The sequence below is a fragment of the Leucopleurus acutus genome (genome assembly GCF_964270905.1).
Source record: "Leucopleurus acutus genome assembly, chromosome: 1".
In the NCBI taxonomy this organism is placed as follows: Eukaryota; Metazoa; Chordata; class Mammalia; order Artiodactyla; family Delphinidae; genus Leucopleurus; species Leucopleurus acutus.
In genome coordinates, this window is record NC_139142.1 from 121,824,356 (window position 1) to 121,847,643 (window position 23,288).

Here is a 23,288-nt window from a genome sequence, read left to right on the forward strand (position 1 = left end):
GGCCCAGGAAACTCTCCCTTAGGCGTTGGGGGCCCAGGAAACTCTGCCTCGGGTGGAAGTGGTCCCAGGAAACTTTACCTTAGGTGATTGTGGGCTCAGGAGACTCTTACCTTAGGTGATTTTGCTGGGACTAGGAATACTTACCTTCAATGACCGTGGGCCTAGGAAACTCTAGTTCCGACGATCGGTGGTTGTGGACCAAGGAAATTGTACCTTGGGTGATCGTTTGGCCCAAGGTAATTGTACCTTAGGTGACTGTGGGGACCCTAGAAAATCTACTGTGATTGTGGTGCCCAGGAAGCTCTAGTGCATGCGATTATGGGGTCTCTAAAAACTCGACCGTAGGTGATCATGGTAGTTTGGGTAACTCTAACTTAGGTTATTTGGGTGGCCCAGGAACCCTACCTGAGTCCATTGAGGGACACAGGGAATTTACCTTAGTTGATTGGGGGGTGTACCAAGAAAGGTCTAACTTAGGTGACTGGGGCCAGAAAACTCTAGGTTAGGTGATCGTTGGTGCCCAAGAAACTCTACCCTATGGGAGTGCGGAGGGCCAGGAAATTCTGTGTTCAGTGATTGTGGGGGACCAGGATAGTCTTCCTTAAGTAATTCTGTGGGGTTGAAAGCTTCTTACTTTAGTTGATTGTGGCCTCAGGAAAATCTAGATATGGTGAAGTTGGGGGCCCAAGGAACTCTACCTAGGTGATCTGGGTGCCTGGAAATTCTGTGTAAGCAATGGTGGGGGCCTAAAGAAATCTACCTTTAGGGCATTGTGAGGCCCCGGAAACTTGACCTAGGTGTTGGTGGGTTCACGAAACTCTACCTTACGTGATGAGGGTAGCAGAGGAATGGCTATGTACGTGATTGTGGGTTCACAAGGAAAGCCTAGCTGTGTTGATTATGGGGCGAGGATACTCCACCTTAGGTGATTGCGGGGGTTGGAAAACTCTACGTTAGGTGTTGTGGGCTTCAGAAGTTCTAGAGTGGGTGATCATGGTCTAAACGCTACTTGATTGTGGTGATTGTGGGGTTTCAGGAAACCCAGCCTTAGGGGGCTGTGTGGTCCCAAGGAAGTCTACATTAGGTAATGTTGGGAGCACAGGAAACTCTAACTTAGGTGATCTGGGGAGTGAGAAACTCGATCTTAGGTGATTGAGGGGACCCGGGAAATAACACCTTAGGTGACTGTCAATTATGGGGGGGCCTGGACATTCTACCATATGTGTTTGTAGAGGCTCAGGAAATAATCTTTGTTGATTTGGGGGGCCTAGGAGTCACTAGTTTAGATGATTGTGGGGTCCCAGAACACCCTACCTTAGGAGATTTGGGGACCCTTGAAACGCTGGCTTAGCTGATTGTGGGGGCCTAGAAACCTCTACCTTAGGTGATTGTGGGTCCAGGAGAGTCTACCTTAGGCGCATGTTGGGTCCCAGGATGCTCTGGCTTAGGTGACTGTACGGGGTCAGGAATCTCCCCTCAGGTGATTATGCGGTCCCAGAAATCTCTAGGTTAGTCGTTTGTAAAGGCCCATGAAACTCCCTTAGGTGATTACGGGGGCCGGGGAACCGTAGCTTGCATGTCTGTGGGTGCCCAAGGAACTCCACCTTACTGCTTCTAGGGGCACAGGGAACAGCTTAGGTGATTGTGAGGTCAGCAACCTCTATGACAGTGATTGTGGTTCCCCCGATAACTCTACCTTAGGTGGTTGCATGTTCCCAGGGAACTACGCATTAGTTGATTGTGGGCCAGGGCCCTCTGCCTTTTAGTTGACCGTGGGGGCCCAGGAAATTATACCTTAGGTGATGGAGGTGGCCCAGGAAACTCGACTGTAGGTGACCGTGAGACCCGTGAAACTTGACCTTACTTGATTGTGTGGGCCCAGATTATTGAACCTTAGGTATTTGGGGACCTGAGGTGTTCTCCCGTAGGTGATCCCAGGGGCCTTGGGAAAGTCTATGTTAGGTGACTGTGAGGGCTCAGGAAACTCTACCTTAGGTGTTTGTGTAGGACCATGCATATGGATCTTAGGTGATTGTGGGAGGCCAGGATGTCTGCCTTAGTTAATTATGAGGGGGCCAGGAAAACCTACCACAGGTGATTATGGGGGCCCAGGAATCTCTACCTTATGTGAATGCGGGGTACAGGAAGTTCACCCTTAGGTAATCACCTGATCCTGAAGTGACTGTGGGAGCCAGGCTAATCTGTCATAGTCGGTCGTGGGGGGCCAGGATTGTCTACCTTAGTTGACGATGACCCCTCGGAAACTTGCCTTAGGTGATTGTGGGGGCTTAGGGAAGTCCCCCTTAGGAGATTGTAAAGCCCTGTGATGTGAATATCAGCCTTAGGTGATGTGTCTCTACTCACCTGGAAACTCAGCCTTAGGTGAGCTTGGTGGGGGCTGGTGTTGGCGAGGCTAGGAATGTCTACCTTTGGTGATTGTGTGGGCCCAGAAAACTCAACCTTAGGTGATTGTGGGGGCCCAGAATGGTTTACCTTAGTTGGCTGGATCATGGCGGGGCTAGGAAATTCTACCCTGTTGTTTGTGAGGAGACTACCTTAAGTGATTGTGGGGGGTGCATGAAATCACCCTTAGAAGATAGTGGGGGCCTGTGAAAATCTACCTTATCGATGATGGGGACCTAGGAAACTGCACCTTAGGTTATTGTGGGCACTTGGGAATTTCAACCTAAATGATTTTGGGACCCATAAACTCAACCTTAGGTGGCAGTGGGGTCCCAGGAAACTCTTCCTTGGTTATTGTGGGCATGCTGAAGAATTAGACTTTAGTTGATTTTGGTAATCCAGGAATCTCTATAGAGGGGATTGTTGCCCTGAGAAACTCTATCTTATGTGTTTGTGGGGTTCCCCAAAACTTGGTATCAGGTGATTATGAGCTTGGGAAACTCTACCTTAGGAGACAGTGGTGGCCCAAGGAACTCGACAGTAGGAGATTGTGGAGACCCAAAAAACTCCACCTTAGGTGATTTTGAGGGCCTAGAAAAAAATCTAACTTAAGTCATGCTGTGTCCCAAGAAGTCTCCCTTGTCGGGGGAGTGGGGGGCGGGGGAGGAGCAGGCAACTCTGTCTTAGATATTTGTGGGTCCAGGAAACTTGCTTAGGTGAACGTTTGTCCCACCACACTCTGTTACAGTTAATTTGATTCTTCCTTATTTGATTTTGGTGGTCAAAAACTATTACTTTAAAAAGAGAAATTTATTTCAAACGAGTGAGGCCTTATGCAGCACTACCTTAGGTGACTGGGCAACGCTCAAAACATTGGCTTAGGTGTTTCTAGTGCCCCAGGGGATCTCCATTGGTGAATGTTGGGGGTCTATGAAACTGTACCTCAGATGATTATGGGGGTGGCTAAGAACTCTAAATTAGGTGATTGTGGGGGCACAGGACACTCTGGCTTTGGGGATTGTGGATGGCCAGGAAATTCTATCTTAGATGATGGTGGGGGATAGGGAAACTCTAGCTTAGGCGATACAGGAGGCTAGGAAATTCTTCCTAAATTGACTGAGGGACCAGGAAAATCTACCGTAGATAATCGTGGGAGCCCAGGAAATTCTACCTTAGAAGATTGTGGAGACGCTGTAAACTGTAACTTAGGTGATTGTGGGGACCCAGTAAACTGTAACTTATGTGATTGTAGGGACCCAGGAAACTCTAGCTTGGGTGATTGAAGTTGGGGGGCAGTGAATCGTCCTTATGAGACTGTGGAGGACCTAAAACTATTACTTGAAGCTGTTGTGGGCCAAGGAAATCTATTTTTGGTGATTGTGGACCCAGGAAATTCACCTTTAGGTGATTGTGGGCCTTAGGAAACTCTGCTTTAGGTAGTTATTGCTGCCCAGGCAATAATACCTTTAGGTAACTGTTGGGTACCAGGAAACTTGAGGTTAGGTGACTGTAGGTGCCCAGAACTCTACCTCATTTCATTGTGGGACCCAGGAAACTCTACCTTAGTAAATCTTGGGCCCTAGGAAACTCTACTTCAGGTGATTGAGGGGCCCATGAAACTGTACCTTATGTGATTTTTGAGGCCTACGAAACTCTACCTTAGGATATTTTGGGGATCCAGCAAACTCTGTTAGGGGATCGTGGGAATTGAAGAAACTCTACCTTTGGTAGCTGTGGGAGCCTGGAAGTTTCTCCTTATGTGATTCTGGGGGGCCCAAAACTATTACTTTAGGTGACATGAGCCCAGGAAAATCTACCTAAGGTTATTGTTAGGGAAACTCTAGCTTAGGTCATTGTGGGGGTCCTGGAGACTCTATCTCAGGTGATGGTGGAAGGCTGGAAACTCTTCCTTAGGTGATTGTGGGGGACTGGGAAGCCTATTTTACAATAAACTCTTAGTTGATTGTAAGTCCCAGGAACTCTACCATAGGTGATTGTGGGGGCACTTGAAACTTACAAAAATTGGGGGCCCATGGAACTCTACCTTAGGTAATTTGGGGGGACCCTGGAAACTCTAGCTTAGTGACTATGGATGCCCAGGAAACTAGCTTAGACGATTGTGTGGGCCCAGGGAAATCAACTTTATGTGATTGTGGGAGCCAGTAAACTCTAGTTTATGTGATTTTGGGGGCCCAGGAAACTACCTTAGGGAAATGTGGTACCTCAGCAAAATCTAATTTAGGTGATTTTGGAAGACCAGAAAACCTATCTTAGGTGTTAGTGGGGTTCCAGGAAACTCTTTCTTAGGTGATTGTGAGTTCTCAGGAATCTCTACCTCAGTTATTTGCTGGTTCCCAGAAAACTCTGTCATTTCATTGTGGGGGCCAAGAAAATACACTGAATTTAGGGCCCAAGGAAGTTCTACTTTAGATGACTTAGGGGGCCAAGGACTGTACACTTTGTGGGTTTTGAGGCCTGGGAAACTCTACCTATGGTTGTTTTGGTGCCCAGGAAACTGTTAGGTGATTGTGCGGGGGAGGGTGTCAAAGAAGCTCTAAGGCGATTGTGGGGGACCGGGAAAATCTTCCTTATGTGATTCTCAGGAGCCCAAATCACCTACTACTTTAGGTTATGTGGGCCCAGGAAGTTTACCTAAGGGAACTGTGGAGAAAATTACCTTAGTGGATTGTGAAAGCCAAGGAAACTACCCTACATGATTGTGGGTGCAAGAAACTATCTTAGTTCATTGTGGGGGCTAGGGAACTCTACCTTAGGTTATGGTAGGTACCCAGGACATACTACAATAGATGACTGTGGCACAAACTCTACTTTAGGTGATTGTGGGGGCCTGGAAACTATATCTTAATGATTTTAGGTCCCCAGAAAATTCTATCTTAAGGTCTTCTGTGGCCAGGAAACTCCACCTTAGGTGATTTGGGGGGCCTAGTAAACTAATTTTACCTTAAATGATTGCGGGGGCCCAGGAAACTATCTTAGGTGAATTTGGGGGGGTCCAGGAAAGTCAAGCTTAGGTGATTTGGGGTCTGAGAAACTCTAGCTCAGGTGATTGTGGGGTTCCAGGAAGCTTAGATGACTGTTTTGGTTCAGGAAATCATCAAGCTTAGGTAATCACAGGGTGCCAGGAAATTCATCCTTAAATGATTGTGGGGAAAGTCTAACTTAGTAATTGTTGCTGCCTAGGAAAATGTATCTTAGGTGATCAACTGTAGGGGTCTTAAGAATTGTATGTTAGGTAATTTGGATCTAGGAAACTACCATAGTTTATTGTGGGGAATAGGAATCTAACCTCAGTGATTTGGGGTCCCAGGAAAATCTACCTTAGGTGATACTGGGGGCCCTGGAAACTCTATATTAGATGAATTTTGGGGCCTAGGAAACTCTTACCTTAAGAGAGTGAGGGTGAAGAAAATCTACATTAGGTTAGTGTTGGGGCGGGGCAGGAAATTTTTCCGTATGTGATTCTGAGGGACTGAAAACTTACTTTAGATGAATTTGTTTCCAGGAAAATCTACCTTAGGTGATTGTGGGGGCCCAGGAAACTCTATATGGTAATTGTGCAGGCCCAGGAAATCTGGCTTATTGTGAGGGGACCAGGAAATTCTACCTTAGTGATTGTAGGGGGCTCATGAAATTCCACTCTAGGTTATTGTGGGGGTCCACAAACTACCTTTTGGTGATGTTGAACTAAAACAGACTGTCAGTTATTTCTTCAGCAAAAGAATAGGTTTATTCGGGATCTGCACAAAATTAAAATTCAGGGTGTGCAACTATGTGGAACTACTTGCATGTCCCCACACAGCAAGGCAAGGAGAGCTCTTACAGAGGAGAAAAGGAAGTTGGGAGGACTAGAGTAAACAGAGTCCATGGCTTTTCATTGGCTGAGTCCTTGCCAGGAAAGAAGTCTTCTTCCTGTTGGGCTCTGTTATCATCACAGGACATGAGAGTTCCCCCCCTTCTGGTTTCCTGACTCTATCTGAGGTTTCTCTATTTTTTTCAGTGTTGATGGAGTCAGGATACTCTCCACCTTAGGTGATGTGAGAGCCCAGTAAACTGTAGTTAAGATGATTGTGTGGGCCCAGGAAAGTCAAACTTAGGAGAGTGCGGGGCCCCAGGAAATTCCTCCTTGGTGAATGAAGGGGCTCTGGAAACTCCACCTTAGGAGATTGTGGGGGCCAGGAAACTCTACCTTATGTCAGCCTTAGGTTTTTTGGAGGGTGGGGTTGAGAAGAGAAACCACGCCAGGGGTCCAGATAGCCTGCCTACACATCTAGGTTCCCAGGTGTATTGTGACCTCAGTTCTGCTGCTTCTCTGGCTTCAATTCTAACTGTGGTGGCTCCCTTGCCAGAACTCTAATTTCAGGAAACTGTAATTAAGCTTTTATCCACTGGAGAATAAGCTAGAGTCAGATGTTTGGGGGTTTGAAACTGGCCCTGGTGCTTCACTCCTTATTTAATGCCCAGCCAACTTTCAGGCACTACTCCCTCTTTATATATCTATATTTCTAAGAATCTTCTTTATTTTTCGCTGCATTGGGTATTCATTGCTGCACGCGGGCTTTCTCTAGTTGTGGTGAGCGGGGGCTACTCTTTGTTGTAGAGCACAGGCTTCTCATTGCGGTGGCTTCTCTGGTTGTGGTGCACGGGTTTAATTGCTCCCTGACATGTGGAATCTCCCTGGCTTCCTGGGCCAGGGCTGGAACCCGGGTCCCTTGCATTGGCAGGCAGATTCTTAACCACTGTGCCACCAGGGAAGCCCACTAGTCCCTCTTTAGATGCCTTTGCTGCTTCTGATCTTGGCATTATTCCATAGTTTTGTTTTTTCTGCAGTTTTCATTTTATTTTATATTTTGGTATTGGAAAATACATAATGAAAGCAGCAGTCTTAATGATATACATATATTTATTTTTAATGTTTATTTTCTTATTAGTCATCCATTTTACACACATCAGTGTATAAATGTCAATCCCAGTCTCCCAATTCATCACACCACCACCCCCACCCCACCCCCTGCCACTTTCCCCCCTTGTGTCCATACATTTGTCCTCTAAATCTGTGTCTCAATTTCTGCCCCGCAAACCAGTTCACCTGTACCATTTTCTAGGTTCCACATATATGCGTTAATATACAATATTTGTTTTTCTCCCTCTGTATGATAGTATCTAGATCCATCCACGTCACTACAAATGACACAATTTCGTTCTTTTTCATGGCTGAGTAATATTCCATTGTATATATGTACCACAACTTCTTTATCCATTCGTCTGTCTATGGGCATTTAGTTTGCTTCCATGACCTGGCTATTGTAGATAGTGCTGCAATGAACACTGGGGTGCATGTGTCTTTTTGAATTATGGTTTTCTCTGGATATATGCCAAGTAGTGGGATTGCTGGGTCATATGGTAATTCTATTTTTAGTTCTTTAAGGAATCTCCATAGTGGCTGTATCAATTTACATTCCCACCAACAGTGCAAGAGGGTTCCCTTTTCTCCACACCCTCTCCAGCATTTGTTGTTTCTAGATTTTTTGATGATGGCCATTCTGACCGGTGTAAGATGATATCTCACTGTAGTTTTGATTTGCATTTCTCTAATGATTAATGATGTTGAGCATTCTTTCATGTGTTTGTTGGCCATCTGTATATCTTCTTTGGAGAAATGTCTATTTAGGTCTTCTGCCCATTTTTGGATTGGGTTGTTTGTTTTTTGATATTGAGCTGCATGAGCTTCTTGTAAATTTTGGAGATTAATCCTTTGTCAGTTGTTTTATTTGCAAATATTTCCTCCCATTCTGAGGGTTGACTTTGGGTCTTGTTTATGGTTTCCTTTGTTGTGCAAAAGCTTTGAAGTTTCATTAGGTCCCATTTGTTTGTTTTTGTTTTTATTCCCATTTCTCTAGGAGGTGGGTCAAAAAGGATCTTGCTATAATTTCTGTCATAGAGTGTTCTGCCTATGTTTTCCTCTAAGAGTTCTATAGTGTCTGGCCTTACATTTAGTTCTTTAATCCATTTTGAGCTTATTTTTGTGTATGGTGTTAGGGATTGATCTAATCTCATACTTTTACATATACCTGTCCAGTTATCATAGCACCACTTACTGAAGAGGCTGTCATTTCTCCACTGTACATTTCTGCCTCCTTTATCAAAGATAAGGTGACCATATGTGTGTGGGTTTATCTCTGGGCTTTCTATCCTGTTCCACTGATCTATATTTCTGTTTCTTGCTAGTACCATACTGTCTTGATTACTGTAGCTTTGTAGTATAGTCTGAAGTCAGGGAGCCTGATTCCTCCAGCTCTGTTTTTCTTTCTCAAGATTGCTTTGGCTATTTGGGGTCTTTTGCATTGCCATACAAATTGTGAAATTTTTTTTGTTTTAGTTCTGTGAAAAATGCCAGTGGTAGTTTGATTGGGATTTCATTGAATCTGCAGATTGCTTTGGATAGTAGAGTCATTTTCACAATATTGATTCTTCCACTCCAAGAACATGGTATATCTCTCCATCTATGTGTATCATATTTAATTTCTTTCATCAGTGTCTTCTGCATACAGGTCTTTTGTCTCCTTAGGTAGGTTTATTCCTAGATATTTTATTCTTTTTGTTGCAGTGGTAAATGGGAGTGTTTTCTTGATTTCACTTTCAGATTTTTCATCACTACTGTATAAGAATGCAGGAGATTTCTGTGCATTAATTTTGTATCCTGCTACTTTACCAAATTCATAGCTCTAGTAGTTTTCTAGTAGCATCTTTAGGATTCTCTATGTATAGTATCATGTCATCTGCAAACAGTGACAGCTTTACTTCTTCTTTTCTGATTTGGATTCCTTTTATTTCCTATTCTTCTCTGATTGCCATGGCTAGGACTTCCAAAACTATATTGAATAATAGTGGTGAGAGTGGGTAACCTTGTCTTATTCCTGATCTTAGTGGAAATGGTTTCAGTTTTTCACCATTGAGGACGATGTTGGCTGTGGGTTTGTCATATATGGCCTTTACTATGTTGAGGAAAGTTCCCTCTATGCCTATTTTCTGCAGGGTTTTTATCATAAATGGGTCTTGAATTTTGTTGAAAGCTTTCTCTGCATCTATTCAGGTGATCATATGGATTTTCTCCTTCAATTTGTTAAATTATTGTATCACATTGATTGATTTGCATATATTGAGGAATGCTTGCATTCCTGGGATAAACCCCACTTGATCATGGTGTATGATCCTTTTAATGTGCTGTTGGATTCTGTTTGCTAGTATTTTGTTGAGGATTTTTGCATCTATATTCATCAGTGATATTGGTTTGTAATTTTCTTTTTTGTAGTATCTGGTTTTGGTATCAGGGTGATGGTGGCCTCATAGAATGAGTTTGGGAGTGTTCCTCCCTCTGCTATATTGTGGAAGAGAATGAGAAGGATAGATGTTAGCTCCTCTCTAAATGTTTGGTAGAATTCGCCTGTGAAGCCATCTGGTCCTGAGCTTTTGTTTGTTGGAAGATTTTTTATCACAGTTTCAATTTCAGTGCTTGTGATTGGTCTGTTCATATTTTCTATTTCTTCCTGGTTCAGTCTTGGAAGCTTGTGCACTTCTAAGAATTTGTCCATTTCTTCCAGGTTGTTCATTTTATTGGCATAGAGTTGCTTGTAGTAGTCTCTTAGGATGCTCTGTATTTCTGCGGTGTCTGTTGTAACTTCTTTTTCATTTCTAATTTTATTGATTTGAGTCCTCTCCCTTTTTTTCTTGCTGAGTCTGGCTAATGGTTTATCAATTTTGTTTATCTTCTCAAAGAACCAGCTTTTAGTTTTATGGATCTTTGCTATTGTTTTCTTTGTTTCTATTTCATTTATTTCTGCTCTGATCTTTGATTTCTTTCCTTCTGCTAACTTTGGGTTTCGTTTGTTCTTTCTCTAGTTCCTTTAGGTGTAAGGTTAGATTCTTTACTTTAGATTTTTCTTGTTTCTTGAGGTAGGCTTGTACAGCTGTAAACTTCCCTCTTAGAACTGCTTTTGCTGCATCCAATATGTTTTGCATCGTCGTGTTTTCATTGTCATTTGTCTCTAGGTATTTTTTGATTTCTTCAGTGATCTCTTGGTTGTTTAGTAACACATTGTTTAGCCTCCATGTGTTTGTGTTTTTTCCCTGTAATTCATTTCTAATCTCATAGTGTTGTGGTCAGAAAAGATGCTTGATATGATTTCAATATTCTTAAATTTTCCAAGGCTTGATTTGTGACCCAAGATGTGATCTATCCTGGAGAATGTTCCATGTGCACTTGAGAAGAAAGTGTAATCTGCTGTTTTTGGATAGAATGTCCTATAAATATCAGTTAAATCTATCTGGTCTATTGTGTCATTTAAAGCTTCTGTTTATTTATTTTCATTTTGGATGATCTGTTCATTGATGTAAGTGAGGTGTTACAGTCCCCCAGTATTATTGTGTTACTGTTGATTTCTTCTTTTATAGCTGTTAGCAGTTGCCTTATGTATTGAGGTGCTCCTATGTTAGGTGCATATATATATTTATCATCATTATATCTTCTTCTTGGATTGATCCCTTGATTATGTAGTGTCCTTCTTTGTCTCTTCTAATAGTCTTTATTTTAAAGTCTATTTTATCTGATATGAGTATAGCTACTCCAGCTTTCTTTTGATTTCCATTTGCATGGAAATCTTTTTCCATCCCCTCACTTTCAGTCTGTATGTGTCCCTAGGTCTGAAGTGGGTCTCTTGTAGACAGCATATATATAGGTCTTGTTTTTGTATCCATTCAGCCAGTCTGTGTCTTTTGGTTGGAGCATTTAATCCATTCACGTTTAAGGTAATTATAGATATGTATGTTCCTGTGACCATTTTCTTAATTGTTCTGGGTTTGTTTTCGCAGGTCCTTTTTTTCTCTTGTGTTTCCCACTAAAGAAGTTCCTTTAGCATTTGTTGTAGAGCTGGTTTGGTGGTGCTGAATTCTCTTAGCTTTTGCCTGTCTGTAAAGCTTTTGATTTCTCCATTGAATCTGAATGAGAACCTTGGTGGGTAGAGTAATCTTGGTTGTAGGTTTTTCCCTTTCATCACTTTAAGTATATCATGCCACTCCCTTCTGGCTTGTAGAGTTTCTGATGAGAAATCAGCTGTTAACCTTATGGAATTTCCCTTGTGTATTATTTGTCGTTTTTCCCTTGTTGTTTTCAATAATTTGTCTTTAAGTTTTGCCAATTTGATTACTGTGTGTCTTGGCGTGAGTCTATTTCCATTTTGTAGATAAGTTCATTTGTGTCGTATTTGAGATTCCACATATAAGTGATATCACATGGTATTTCTCTTTGTGACTTACTTCACTTAGTATCATCTCTAGGTTCACGCTTGTTGCTGCAAATGGCATTATTTTTTTAGAGCTGAGTAATATTCCATTGTATATATGTGCCACAAGTTCTTTAGCCATTCCTCTGTCAGTGGACATTTAGTTGGCTTCCATGTCTTGGCTATTGTAAATAGTGCTGCAATGAACACAGGGTTGCATGTATCTTATTGAATTAGTTTTCTCTGGATATATGCCAAGGAGTGGGATTGCATGATCATATGGCAAGTCTATTTTTAGTTTTCTGAGGAACCTGCATACTGTTCTCCATAGTGGCTGCACCAGTTTACTTTCACACCAACAGTGTAGGAGGGTTCCCTTTCTCCACATCTTCTCCAGCATTTGCTATCTGTAGACTTTTTAATGATGGCCATACTGACTGGTGTGAGGTGATACCTTGTTGTAGAAGAGCAACTGACTTTAGACGAATCCCCTCACCCCTGAACCCAAAGCCCTTCTACTCCCTGCTTGTCTGACTACTGGGCAGAATGGTATGCTAATGAACTTGTCTTTTAGGTTTTTAATCTCTGGAGAACTAAATATTATTTACTTCTCACCCTAAAAATGCAATTTTTTTGTTTTTATCATTTTTGTGTGGCCTTTTTTATTAGCATTAACAAAAATATAAAAAGTCTCTGTACTGTTGTCCCAAATACATAAAAGGCAGATAGCATGTAACAGCTTCCCAGAACAAATGCAGTCACTGCAAGAAACGGAGAAAGGAGTTTTGTGGTATGGTCAGAGAAAGAATGATAAATTATAAGAACGCTCAATTTTCCCTAATAGGGCAAAACCAGGAACATCGTCCCCCAAGGTATACTTTACATGGTTCAGTGATTCCCAGAACTCTATCAAAGCAAATCAGGGAAGTGGAACATGATATTTAGAGATGTGAAGTCGCTTGGCCAAAGCTGATGAGTGGTAAGAACAATATTTTTTAGGTAACATTTAGTTAGTATGTGTTATGTGGCAGGCTCTAAGTACCTTATATGTTTCATATAATTCAATCTTCAAAACAACCTTATGTTATAAATCTATTAATAGGTATTTTTCTGTACTAATGAGTGTACTAATGAGGTAACAGATGTTACAAAAGGCTAAATAATTTGTCCAATGTCATTCAATTAAAAAGTGGCAGAGCTGAGATTAGACCAGGCAGGGTCAGGGGGCCAGCCAGTCATTTTAGTTTGCTTTTCAGCACGTCATTGTGTTAATGGCTGTGGGGGAAACTCTGAGTGATAACCAGGTGGGTGCAGTATTGTGGCTGGGATAGAGGTCTTGGAAGTCATATGACCTTGGTTCAAGAACTGGCCCCTTACCTATAATGTGTCTTTGGGCAAGTCATTCAACCTCTCAAAGTCTGTTTCCTCAAATGAGTACAAAGCATAGAGTGAATAATGAATAAATGTTAATTAACTAGTATAAATAGCTGTGAAAGCAGGCAGGAGTGAATATACAGAGAGGAGAGCTTAGATCATACTGTAGTTTGAATAATTTTTAAATTCCCAATTAGCCCTGAAAAAGTTGAGAAAAATTCCCAATTGATAATGCAGAGTTTCAAATCAGAAAGCAGAAGGTCAGGGATAAGACAGAAGGTGGGGACAACAGCAATTTCTCTTTCTGGCTCAGACTTCTTTCACTTCTACAGTGACTACCACACTGGGCCTTGAAATGGACCACTCTTTAACAGAGTCTTCAGAACTAGAATGTCCAGTGACTTGGCATTCAGATTGCTTTGGATATAAAGATAAATTCCTGAACCTGGAAATGATCAAGTTTTGCTTCTATACCAGTTACTTCAGATGCTTCCTTTGTATTGTTTTTTAATGGTGGCCAAGCAAAGTGACTTGCCTGCCTTCTCCTGCAAAGGAAGAAGGATGATCTTAAGGATCCCATTCTGGGTAAGTAGTGCTCAGCTCCTGCTAGCACATACTTTCTCCTCCTGAAACCTCCAACACCTTCTCTTCCATCCTTACTCTGGATAAGGATCTTGCTTCTTATTTCACTGAGACAATGGAAGCATCTGAATAGAACCACCACATGCTCTCTCCACCACATCCCCCCCATGCTGTGCATCTGTGTGCACACTCGTCCTTCTCTCCTCTAACCAGGGAGACCACTCTGCATCTATGTAAGGCCACTCCTCCATCCGGGCATAAGGGCCCATCTCCTCTTGTTCCTACATCTCGTTCCTTCCATCTCTTGGCTCAGTCCCATCAGTATACACACATGCTGTTATTTTTCCCTTAAAAAAATTCTCTTTTCTATTGGAAAGAGATAAACACAGATGAGTTATGCCATTAAGGCACTACTGTTAATGTTGTCACTGTGATTATAATTTTTAAGTTCTCATCTAAAAAATATATATACTAAAGTTATTGGAGGTGAAACAATGATTCTTTAAAATACTCCAATCAGAAAGTTGTAGATGAAACAAGACTGTCAAAATCTCAATAGCTATTGAAACTGGGAAACGAGTACATGTATCAATAGGTCCATTTTACTTTTCCCTTTATTCTTGTGTATGCTTGAAAATATACATGGAAAAGGTTAAAAACATCATCTTAATTCCACTTTCCAGCTATTACATGCTTTGCTTCCCTTTATGGTGATACTCCTTGAAGTATATTCACTGACTCTGATTTTTTTTCCTCCTATTCTCTTGAACCTCCTTTATTAGGCTTCTTTCCCTTACCCTTTCAGCAAACTTGCTTAAGACCACTAGTGACCTCCACATTGTTAAATCCAGTGGTCATTTCTCAGTCTTCATCCTACATGATGCATCAAGCGTGATTTGACAGCTGATATCTCCTTCCTCCTTGAAACACTTTCTCCACCTGACTTCCAGGACTGCAGCCTGTGGGGGACTTGCAGTTGTCAACAGTACTGGTATTATTCTTTTAGCTCATTAACTCCAATGAGTAAAAATGGTTTCTGAATAGATTTGATTTCCATCTGGTGTTAATTACATACAAAGAAAGGATGTGCTCAAGGGCACAATGCAATGTTGGCAGCTGGTCACAAGAGTGAGGCTGGGAGTGAGGGCAGTATCATGGTGGCAAGAGTTGTTACTTTTTTTCTCTCCCCTTCAACTATTAGACATCTGTAACAGAAAGTGCCTCTGCACACACACCAAGACACGCAAGAGATGCATCCACCTGTGCATCTGAAAGTGGATGGGTTGGATCTTGGAGAAGACCACAGAGCCAAGGGAGTTGCAGTGGTGGTGGCAAGTCTCTCTGGCAGAGGAGGTGGAAAGTGAAAGGGGTGACAGTCTGCCTGGCAATGTGGGTGGCAGCTGGAGGGCCCTATTGTTCTGTAGCAACACCTGAGTCCTGAAGAGAGACCTCTGTAACCAGGAGGATGGAAAGGAAAGAAGGCAGCCAAAGACAACCGAAGGTATGGGTTTCCTGCCATGTGTCCTGGAATTCAATCAAGAAGTCCCCCTGTGCACTGCTGGAGCTCCCCCAGTGGAAGATCCCCCTACCAGGCCATGGGCATACTCAAAGCTCCAAGTGTTTATTATATACCCCCCACCCCCCAGTCTGTCACCAGCCTTTGTTCTTTTTTTAACACCAGCTTTTTTATGCACATGCTCCCAACTTAGCTCCAGTAAGTCAAACTTGTGCTATATTGCCACCTTCTGGAAAGCAAAAGAAAGGCTTCTTATTGCCAACCTGTTTATTAGAATCAAAGCAAACAAAGCCTTACCTAAGTAAGAAAGGTATTTGTTACTTCAAATGAAAATGTACAGAGGCACATTTCATCAAACACTATGAAAAACTCATCGTAATATGGCAAAAGTAAAAATAAAATCACAGTTTTTCAGCAACTGAACCCAAAGACACAGAATACCGTGATCTACCTTATAAAGAATTCAAAAGAGTTGTCATGAAGAAATTCAACGAACTTTCAGTGAACTGAGGAATGAAATTAATGAACAGAAGGAATACTTTACCAAGAGAATGAAGTTCTAAAGAACCAAACAAATTCTGGACCTGAGGAACTCACACAGGAAATGAGATGAAGGCTGCATTAAAAACACTGGAAATAGAGCAGATCGCATGGAAGAGAATTAGCAAGCCAGAGGATAGGACTTTGGAAATGATTCAGGTGAGGGAAGCAGTCAAGATGGTGGAGTAAAAAAAACCCTGAGCTCACCTCCTCTCACAGGCACACCAAAATCATAGCTAGCTGCAGAACAACCATCAATGAAAAAAGAAGAACCTAGCTAAAAAGGTCTTCTATAACTAAAGATATAAAGAAGGAACCACAACAGTTAGGAGGGGGCAGAGTCGCAACATAGTCAAGTCCCCTACATATGGGTTGGCAACCCACAAATGGGAGAATAATTACAATTTTTTTAAATATCTTTAGGTACAGTTGCTTTACAATGGTGTGTTAGTTTTGCTGTATAACAAAGTGAATCAGCTATATGTACACATATATCCCCTCTCTCTTGCAGTTTCCCTCCCCTATCCCCCCCCTCTAGGTGGTCACAAAGCACCGAGCTAAGGGAGAATGATTACAATTGCAGAGGTTCTCCCAAAGGAGTGAGATCCGAGCTCCATATTGGACTCTCTAGCCCAGGGATTCTACACCAAGAAGATGAGCACCTAGAGCATGCGGGTTTGAAGGCCAGCAGTGCTTACTTTCAGGCGTCCCAGAGTCTGTAGGAAATGAGAGCCTTCACTCTTAAAGGGTGTGCACAAAATATCACACACTCCAGGACCCAGAGAGAAGCAGTAATTTGATAGGAGCCTGCTGATCTCGGAAAGTCTCCTTGAGGCAAGAAACAACTGCAGCTCATCCTGGAAACACAGACACTGATGGTAGCCATCTTTGGGAGCTCCTTCTACCATGTGGACACTGGTGCTAGCAACTACCATTTTGGAATCCTCCCTCTAGCTTACTGGCCCGAAGATCCAGCAACTAACTGGGTGTGACCACAGTCCCACCCACCAGTGGACAGGCTGCCTTAAGACCCGCTGAGCCCACAGCTGCCTCTGGATGTGGCCCTGTCCATGAGAGGGCCCAGGACCCAGCCCCACATGCCAGTGTGCAGGCACTAGCCAAGGCCCCCCAGGACCAACTCTCTAGGGCACAGACACCAGCTGCAAGAAAACTGTAGCCCTGCAGCTTGCAGACACAGCAGGCCAGACTCTGCCCAGGGACCAGCTGGGCCCTGGCCACCAGCAGGACAACACAAGCTTCAAAACACCCCAGATCCACAGCCAATTGTGTCAGGAACTGGCCCCACTCACCAGCTATTTGACCCCAGTTCTGGGACCCCTGGGACCTGCAGCCAGACCCCAGGACCCAGCTTCACATGCAGTGGGTGGACAACAGCCCTGGGGTCTCCTGGACCCTGACTCTGCCCACCAGTAAGCCAGCATTAGCCTAGAGAACCTGTGGGGTTCCACAGTCAGCCGCCTCATGACCCAGTCCTGCCAACCAGCAGCTGGCAGCCTCCACAAAAGGTAGGACCTGGCAACCAACCAGGCTAGGGGCCAACCAAGCCTACCAGACTGACCACACAGTCAGCCTACCAAGACAGAAAGCCCCACACAGCTCTCTAGGAACCCGTAGCACATACAGCTCTGGTGGCAAGAGGGGAGTGCACTGCTCAGATGCATAGGACATCTCTTACAAAAGGCCACTTCTCCTAGGCTGGGAAATGTAAAGAACAAATTAGGCAAAATGAGGCAACAGATGAGTATGTTGCAAACAAAGGAACAAGAAAAAACTCCAGGAGAACTAAGTGAAGTAGAGATAGGCAATCTACCCAAGAAAGAGTTCAGGGTCATGATTGTAAAGATGATCAAAGAACTTGGGAGAAGAATGGATGCACAGAGAGAGAGATTAGATGTTTCTAACAAAGAGCATATACAAAGAAAAAACAGATGAAGAATACTATAACTGAAATGAAAAACACACTAGAAGAAATCAACAGTAGACCAAATGATACAAAGTAGTGGATCAGTGAGCTGGAAGACAGTAGTGGAAATCGCTGAAACTGAACAGAAAAAAGAATGAAAAGATATGAAGATGGTTTAAGAGACCTCTGGGACAACTTAAGTGCACTAATACTCGCATTACAGGGGGTCCAGAAGGAGAAGAGAGAAAGAGACTGAGCATATACTTAACGACACAATGGCTGGAAACTTCCCAAATTTGGGAAAGGAAATAGATATCCAAGTCCACGAAGCTCAGATAGTCTCATACAGGATTGACCCAAAGAGGAACACAGCAAGAAACATTTAATATTCTCTTTTTAATTACAATGGCAAAAATTAAAGGCAGCAAGGGAAAAGTAGCAAGTTACACACAAGGGCACTCCCATAAGGCTATCAGCTGACTCTTCAGCAGAAACTCTGAAGGCCAGAAGGGAGTGACATGATATATTTAAAGTAGTGAGAGAGAAAAACCTAAAACAAGAATAATCTACCCAGCAAGGTTCTTGTTCAGATTTGTTGGAGAGATCAAAAGCTTTAATGACAAGCAAAACCTAAAAGAGTTCAGGATGACTGAAGCAGCTTTACAAGAAATGTTAAAGGAACCTCTAAGTGAAAAAGAAAAGACCACAACAAGAAAACATGAAAATTACAAATGGAAAAAGCTCACTGGTAAAGGCAAACATATAGTAAAGGTAGGAAATGGTTCACTCATAAAGCTAGTAGGAAGGTTAAAAGATAAAAGTAGTAAAATAATCTATATCCACATTAAGCAGTTAAGGGAAAGACAAAACAGATGTAAAATATATCAAAAACACTAATTGTGAGGGGAAGAGAGTACAAATGCAGGGTTGTTAAAATGCATGTAAAATTAAGAGATCAGCAACTTAAAACAATCATGCATATCTATCTATCTGCTAGCTAGCTGTATGTGAACCTCACTGTAACCATAAATCAAAACTCTATAATAGGGGGCTTCCCTGGTGGCACAGTGGTTGAGAGTCTGCCTGCCGATGCAGCGGACATGGGTTCATGCCCCTGTCCGGGAGGATCCCACATGCTGCGGAGCGGCTGGGCTTGTGAGCCATGGCCGCTGAGCCTGCGTGTCCGGAGCCTGTGCTCTGCAACGGGAGAGGCCGCAACAGTGAGAGGCCCGCGTACCGCAAAAAAAAAAGATCTATAATAGGTACACACAAAGAAGAAAAATGAATCCAAACATAACTCTAAAAATCACAAGAACAAAAGACAAAAGGAACAAAAAAGGCCTACAAAAACAAATCCAAAACAATTAACAAAATGTCAATAAGAACATATACATCAATAGTCATTTTAAATGTAAACGGACTAAATGCTCCAATCAAAAGAGTGGCTGAATGGATACAATAATCAAGACCTATAAATATGCTGCCTACGAGAAACTCACTTCAGATCTAAAGACACACACAGACTGAAAGTTGGATGGCAAAAGGTATTCCATGCAACTGGAAATCAAAAGACAGCTGGGGGTAGCAAAATACACTTTAAAATAAAGACTGTTATAAGAGACAAAGAAGGACACTACATAATACCTAATGATCAAGGGATCAATCCAAGAAGATATAACATTTGTAAATATATATGCACCCAACATAGAAGCATTCATAAAGGAAATATTAACAAACGCTAAGGGAGAAATCAACAGTAACACAATAGTAGTAGGGGACTTTAACACCCCAATTATATCAAAGGAAAGATCATCTAGACAGAAAATAAGGAAACACTGGCCTTAAAAGACACATTAGATCAGGTGAACTTAATATAGGGCATCCTATCCCAAAACAGCAGAATAATACACATTCTTTTCAAGTGTACATGGAACATTTTCCAGAATAGATCACATACTAGGACACAAAGCAAACATCAGTAAATTTAAGGAAATTGAAATTCTATGAAGCATCTTTTTTGACCACAACAGCATTAGACTAAAAATCAACCGTAAGAAAAAAAACCACTAACATGTGGAGGCTATACAATATACTTCTACACTACCAATAGATCACTGAAGAAATCAAAGAGAAAATTTAAAAATACCTGTACACAAATGAAAACAAAACCAAACCTCAACAATCCAAAACTGTATGGGAACAACAAAAGCAGTTCTAAGAGGGAAGTTTATAGCAATACAAGCCTACCTCAGGAAACAAAAAACCTGAAATAACCTAACCTTACACCTAAAGGAGCTAGAAAAAATAAACCCCAAAGTTAGTAGAAGGAAAGACATGGTAGAGATCAGAGCAGAAATAAATGAAATAGAGACAAAAAAATTAAAAAGATCAATGAAATTAAGAGTTTTTTTAAAAAGCTAAACAAAATTGACATACCTTATCCAGACTCATCAAGAAAAAAATAGGGCCCAAATCAATAAAATCAGAAAGGAAAATGGAGACATTACAACTGACACCACAGAAATAGAAAGGATAAGAGACTACTACAAATAACTGTATGCTAATAAATTGGACAACACAGAAGAAATGGAGAAATTCCTGGAAATGTACAATCTCCCAGGACTAAACCAGGAAGAAATAGAAAATATGAACAGACCAATTAAAAAAAACCTCCCACAGAACAAAAGTCCAGGAACAGATGTCTTCACAGGTGAATTCTACAAAACATTTAGAGAAGAGTTAACACCTATCCTTCTCAAACCATTCCCCCCAAACTGCAGAGAAATGAATGCTTCCAAACTATTCTACAAGGCCATGATCAAATTAATACCAAAAACTCAAAGATATCACAGAAAAATGAAAATTATAAACCAGTATCACGGGTGAACATAGATGCAAAAATCCTCACAAAACATGAGCAAACTGAATCCAACAATACATCAGAAGGATTACACACCATAATCAAGTGGGATTTATCCCAGGGATGCAAGGATTTTTCAATATCTGCAAATCATTCAAAGTGATACACCACATTAACAAATTGAAGAATAAAAACCATATGATCATCTCAATAGATGCAGAGAAAGCTTTTGAGAAAATTCAACATGAATTTATGATAAAAACTCTAGAAAGGGGGCAGAGAAGGAAGATAATAAAGGCCATATATGACAAGCACACAGCTAACAACATATTGAAAAGTGAAAATCTGAAGGCATTTTCTGTAAGCTCAGGAACAAGGATGCCCACTCTTGCCACTTTTATTCAACATAGTATTGGAAGTACTAGCCACAGGAATCAGATGACACAATTAAGGGGAATCCAAATTGAAAAGGAAGAAGTAAAACTGTCACTGTTTGCAGATGAGAGATACTATACATAGAAAATCCTAAATACACCACCAGAAAACTACTAGAGCTCATCAATGAATTCAGTAAAGTTGCATGATACAAAATTAATATATGGAAATCTGTTGCATTTCTATATAATAACAATGAAATATTAGAGAAATCAAGGAAACAATCCCATTTAAAACCGCATCATAAAAAACCTATATATAAACCTACCTAAAAAAGGTAAAAGACCTAAACTCAGAAAACTATCAATATAAGACACTGAAGATGACAATAACAGATGGCAAGATACACTGTGCTTCGGACTTCCCTGGTGGTCCAGTGGTTAAGAATCCACCTTCCAATGCAGGGGATGTGGGTTTGATCCCTGGTCGGGGATCCCTGGTCGGATCCCACATGCCATGGAGCAACTAACCCAAATGCCAAAACTACTGAGCTTGTGCGCTGCAACTACTGAGCCCGTGCGCTCAGGAGCCCGCATGCCACAACTAGAGAGAAGCCCAGGAACAACAACTAGAGAGGAGCCAACATGCTTCAATGAAGAGCCCATGTGCTGCAACTGAGACCTGAAGAAGCCAAAAATAAATGAAAGAAAGATACACTGTGATATTGGAAGAATTAATATTGTTAAAATGACCATACTCCCAAAGGCAATCTACAGATTCAATGCAATCCATATAAAAATACGAAGGGCATTTATCATAGAACTAAAACAAAAAAATTTTTAGTTTTTTAAAAAAATTATTTATTTGGCTGCACTGGGTCTTAGTTGTGGCATACAGGCTCTTTTAGTTGCAGCATGCAGGATCTAGTTCCCTGACCAGGGATTGAACCCGGGCCCCCTGCATTGGGAGTGCAGAGTCTTAACCAGTGGACCACCAGGGAAGTCCATAAAATTTTTAAATTTGTATGGAAACACGAAAGACCTCAAATAGACAAAACAACCTTAAAAAAAAGAAGAGAGCTGAAGGAATCAGGCTCCCTGACTTCAGACTATACTACAAAGCTACAGACATCAAAACAGCATGGTACCAGCATAAGAACAGAAACCTACATCAATCAAATAGAGGGCCCCCAAATAAACCCACACACTTATGGTCAACTAATCCTGAACAAAGGAGGCAAGAATATACAGGGGGAAAAAGACAGTCTCTTCAGCAAGTGGTGTTGGGAAAATTGGACAGCTGCATGTAAATTCATGAAGTTAGAACACACCCTCTCACCATATACAAAAATAAACTCAAAATGGCTGAAAGACTTAAAGACATAACACTGTAAAACTCCTAGAAGAGGTCATAGGCAAAAACTGTCTAACATAAATCGTACCAATGTTTTCTTAGGTCAGTCTCCCAAGGCAATAAAAACAAAAATACAGAAATGGGACCTGATCAAACTTACAAGCTTTTGCACAGCAAAGGAAACTATAAAAAATAAACAAAAAGACAACCTACAGAACAGGAGAAAATATTTGCCAACGATAAGAACAACAAGGGCTAAATTTCCAAAATATACAAACAGCTCACACAACTCAGCAACAGACAAACAAATAACCCAATCGAAAAATGGGCCGAAGACCTAAAGAAACATTTCCCCAAAGAAGACATACAGATGGTCAACAGGCACATGAAAAGATGCTCAACACTGCTAATTACTAGAGAAATGTAAACCAAAGTACAATAAGGTACCACCTCACACTGGTCAGAATGGCCATCATGAAAGAATGTACAACTAACAAATGCTGGAGAGATTGTGGAGAAAAGGGAACCCTCCTACACTGTTGGTGGGAATGTAAGTTGGTGCAGCCACTGTGGAAAACAGTACGGAGGTCCCTCAGAAAACTAAAAACAGAATTACCATATGATCCAGCAATCTCTCTCCTGGGCATATATCCAGACAAAACTCTAATCCAAAAAGATACATGCACCCCATGTTCATAGCAGTACTATTCACAATAGCCAAGACATGGAAACAACCTTAATGTCCATTAATAGATGAATGGATAAAGATGATGTAGTACATATAAACTATGGAGTACTACTCAGCCATAAAAAGAAATAATGTCATTCGCTGCAACTGAAGTAAGTCAGAAAGAGAAATACAAATACCATATGATATCACTTATACGTGGAATCAAAATTTTACACAAATGAACCTATCTACAAAACAGTAAGAGAACTACAGACGTAAAGAACAGACTTTTGGTTGCCAAAGTGTAGAGGTTTGGGAGAGTGATAGATTGGTAGTTTGGGGTTAACAGAGGTAAGCAATTATATATGAAACAGATAAACAACAAGTTTCTGTGG